Source organism: Pan paniscus, chromosome 1 (genome assembly GCF_029289425.2).
Source record: "Pan paniscus chromosome 1, NHGRI_mPanPan1-v2.0_pri, whole genome shotgun sequence".
Lineage (NCBI taxonomy): Eukaryota > Metazoa > Chordata > Mammalia > Primates > Hominidae > Pan > Pan paniscus.
In genome coordinates, this window is record NC_073249.2 from 48,489,141 (window position 1) to 48,493,986 (window position 4,846).

The window sequence follows — 4,846 nt, forward strand, 5'->3', positions numbered from 1 at the left end:
GCGTGCGGGTCGCTCGGGGATGGCCCCCCTCCCCGGCCCTGGCCCCGGCCCCGGCCCACTCCCACTCCTCCCCCCGGGCCCGCTGTCTGAACTCCGGCTGGCTGAAGGGAAGGAGCACCCTCCCGGCGAGCGCCTCCTGCTGCCCGCTGCGAGCTGCTATGTCCCCGTTCATCCATTCATTCACTTCCCGGTTTCCAGTTGTTCAATAAACATTTATTGAGCACCTACTAGTGCCCAGCACGATGGATCAAAGCTCAAGCCCCATTCACTGGAGGATTCTCCAATCTAGACGAGTGATGAAGCAGCACAGTACCTGAAGTAAGGGCTAGGACCCCGGGCAAGAAGAGGGAAGGCTGACCCAGGCTGAGCCTCGGCAAAACTTGGCCAGAGGAAGCAATACCAGAAAATAAGAGAGGGACTTGAAACAGCAGTGACAGGTGTACAAAAGCACAGCAGCAAGGGAGCACAGCAAGTTCCAGGAGCTGCAGGGAGGTTAGGGTTTGGGATGAGGAAGGAGTAAAGGGAAAGAACATGGAAGAGAGACGAGGCTAATTCCTCAGTCAGTGGCTCATCCAGAAGCAGGGCAGCCAGACGCAGAGGCTCACGCCTATAATCCCAGCACTTTGGGAGGCCCAGGCCAGAGGATCGACTGAGGTCAGGAGTTGGAGATCAGCCTGGGCAACATTGTGAAAACCTGTCTCTACCAAAAAATAAAGAAATTGGCCAGGAGTGGTGGCACGCACCTGTAGTCCCAGCTACCTGGGAGGCTGAGGTGGGAAGATCACTTGAGCAGGGAGGCGGAGGTTGCAGTGAGCCAATATCCCGAGACTGCACTCCGGCCTGGGAGACAGGGCAAGACCTTGTCTCAAAACAACAACAACAAAAAGAAACCCACAACGAATGGCCAGGCGCGGTGGCTCACGCTTGTAATCCCACACTTTCGGAGGCCAAGACGGACGGATCACCTGAGGTCGGGAGTTCAAGAATGGCCTGGGCAACATGGCAAAACCCCATCTCTACTTAAAATACAAAAAAAATTAGCAAGCATGGTGCTGGGAGCCTGTAGTCCCAGTTACTCAGGAGGCTGAGGCATGAGAATCACTTGAACCCATGCAGCAGAGGTTGCAGTGAGCCAAGATCACTCCATTGTACTCCAGCCTGGGTGACAGAGCGAGACTCTGTCTCAATTAAAAACACACACACACAACAAACAAACAAACAAAAGTAAGGCAACTCCATGTGGTTGTCCAGGTTGTGCACTATACTAAGAGGGAAGGTTCACCATTCTCCACCCACGTGGCCCTATGTTTGGTCAGAGCTGTATCTGCCTAGAGAGGGTGGCTTTTTCTAATTTGTACAAAGGCATTATATGAGGTAAGATGACTAAGAGCCTTGTGGGCTAGGTGAGGATTTAAGATTTTTATACTGAAGTTGAAGAGAAGCTACTTGAATTAATCAGCACTCTCTGAGAAACAGAACCAGTAAGATGTGTATGTATAGATAGCTATGTCTAGAGAGAGAGAATGCAAGAGAGAGATTGATTGATTTTAAGGAACTGGCTCATTGGATTGTGAAAGCTGGCATATCCAGAATCTGCAGGATAGACTCTCAGGCTGGAGATCCAGAGAAGAGCTGGAGTTCAAGTTTGAAGGCAACCTGCTGGCAGGATTCATTCTTGCTCCAGGGAGATCAGACTTTGTTCCAACCAGGACTTCCAGAGATTGGAGGGTAATCTGCTTTACTCAAAGTCTATTAATTTCAATGTTAATCTCATCTAAAAAAAAACACACACACACAAACAAAACAACAAAACACTGTCTAGAAACATCTGAAAAAATATTTAACCAAATATCTGGGCACTGGGCCTAGCCAAGTTGACATGTAAAATTAACTATCACACTGCTGAAAAATGTTGACCCAGGAGATGAACTGGGCAAACTGACCTTTAGAAGATGAGTGGCATGTGAGTGGTTGGAGTGGGGAGAAAGCATAGGCAGGCAGGAGTGCAGGCGAGGGTGATGGCGCCTAGACTCCTGTTGTGGCAGTGGGGAGAGAGTGGGTGAAAGGCAGAGGGAAGAGGTCAAGGGCCTCAGAAGCAGGCACCATGGAAGCACAAACCAGAGTCCTCATTGGAAACTGACCGCTCAGCCCATGTAGGGGAAGGAAGGAGGTGCGATTTGGAAGAGCTCGCTAAGCCCCCATCAGCTCTCTCTCCTTCCCACTTTGGCTGAAGGGGCAAGCATTCTCCGTCAGATGGGGTTTTCTGGGAAGTGGAAGGGAAGTGGGGAAAAACTTTGAGTTCTTGCTAGGCAGGAGAAAGGGAAGCAAAGTTGGATGTCCTTAGCTGAGCTTCTAAAAGCTGCATGGTATCTGGGCAGCTGCTCGCACCCTGAAGCACCATCCTCCCCCATACGCAGTAGAGGGACTCACTGAGCCCTCTCCCTGCCCAGAGGGAGCTATCCTGGTCCAATTTCACAATCCTCAGGCTCTCTGGCCAGGCAGAGGAAGAGGGGGAGGAGGCTCAACTTCCCCACTCTCCCTTTCCCCCCACCCTTGCTCCAGGGGCCGGATGAGGAGAGGGAGGCGTGCCTAGACCCAGACAGTGCCCTGTCAATGCCCTCGGTGAGAAGCTCTCTGGAAACCCCAGAATGACTCGGGCCTAGGCCTCGCTTCCTCTCCTGACCGCATCCTGCAGCTCACAGCCAGAGGCAGGTGCAGAAGGGGCACTGTCCTCTATTGGCCTCAGCCTCTGTGGACCAGATCCCTCTCCACTGATCGGGTGCAGGCTGGGCTGCAGGCGGGTGAGTAGCTATGCGAAACGCATACAGCTGACTTAGGAGGTCCAGCCAGGGGGCCTCACTCAGCTGCTTCAAAGTGCTTCAAAGGAAGAAAAACCCCCAAATGGGTCCAGGATACTGAATCTAGAGAGCTGCTTGGAGGAGAGGGGCAAGCCCATCACTGGGGCTCAGACTCTTGAGTTGCATGAGATGGGAAAGGAGCCTGCTCCCCAGAGACACACCAGCATCCTCCTGGCCAGCAATCCTGGGCTGGTTTCTCAGTGTTCCCAGGTCCTCTCCAGGAAGTTAGGGTCCTCTTCCTACCTTCCCCGCCTCCTCTCTTTCTTCACTTTTTTTTTCCTTTGTTCTCTCTCTTTCCTCCTCCCCCTTCCTCTACAGCTCTTCTATCCTGGCTGCCTGGGCTCCCAGAAGATTTCAGGGACCACAGGACAGTGACCTCGCACTGCCCATGGAGAGCACTGGCCCCTGACACGCTTTCCCCGACCTCTGCCCTTCTTGTAACTCGCTCTCCCGGGCGGGACCCCTGGGGGTGACAGTTGCCAGAAATCCGCTCTTCTGTGTGCCCTGGAGGAAGAAAACCTAAGGGTGAAAGTGCTGGGGGTAGAGAGCGGGGTGTGGGGTGGCCTGGAGGCTCTAATTTAACCTGGAGCCCCCTGCTTTCTGTGGCCCCACTTGGGGAGACTTGGACCCCTGCTTTGGGGAGAGCAAAACCTGGCCCCTCTCTAACCGCAAGCCCAAGCCCCCTGCAGCATCCCTGGTCCAGTAAGCCCTAATGCCCGGGCCTCTGTGGCCATTCTCTCGCTCTTTTTTTTTGAGACGGCGTCTCGCTCTGTCGCCAGGCTGGAGTGCAGTGGCGCGATCTCGGCTCACTACAACCTCCACCTCCCGGGTTCGAGATAAAAGCTCTCCACTGTCCTCCTCAGTTTCTCTTGGAAAGCCCAGTTCTGTTTGCAATCAGATGGCACACAGTAAAGACACTTTGCTGCAAGTCCATGTTTCCTTCCCGTCGGGCGGTGGTGTGTGGGGTCGGGAATTTCCACGTCCCAGCTGGGCTGCACCTCAGGAAGCCTGAAACACTGGCAGGAGGTGAAGACACCGTGTCGGGGGTCTGAGGGCTGGATGATTATTAGCCCTCTGTCAAAACACAAAATTATGACAAATTTAGTTAAATGATGTAATTGGCTTTTATTTGTGACTTATGAAGCTGGGTAGCATTTTTCTCTAAAAACTGAGAAAAAGTGCTCCAATGAGCTGAGCAGAGGAGGTTGGCTTTACAGGCAGAAAAGGGCTGAAGAAAGCAGAATCAGAACAAAAAGCAACCAGTTAGCATCAGGTAACTTCAGTTAACTTTCTTCGTAAGGGTTAAAGCAGAGGGGACTTCTTATCATGCTGGCTAAAACTGGCCTAGCTGGGGATTTGGCTATTATCTTTCTCTCTCTCCTGTTTTCTTGGAAGGTCAGATAAACAACTTAGTTTCAGTTTGGTGACATCAAACTTTAGCATAAGTGACACCATTTTGGTTTGTTCTGTTGAGCCTAGAGCAGGAGGTCAGTCCAAATCAATGACCTCCAATAAATTTTGTTTAATACCACTAATAGCAGTTGCATTTTTCAAAGACCTTGGGCTGGAGGTGCCCTCTAAAATAGCACCTGACAGACCGGGCACAGTGGCTCACGCCTGTAATCCCAGCACTTTGGGAGGCCAAGGCGAGCAGATCACCTGAGGTCAGGAGTTCAAGACCAGCCTGGCCAACATGGTGAAACCTCGTCTCTACTAAAAATACAAAAATTAGCCGGGCGTGGTGGCCAGCGCCTGTAATCCCAGCTACTCAGGAGGCTGAGGCACAAGAATCACTGAACCTGGGAGGTGGAGGTTGCAGTGAGCCCAAGATTGTGCCACTGCACTCCAGCCTGGGCGACACAGCAAGACTCTATCTAAAAATAAAAATAAAAATAAAAATAAACAAATAAATAGCACCTGAACAATTTGGGGCTTTTTATCAATTTATCCTGTGAATGTTAAGTGCGTGGCTCAGGTACATAATTTGG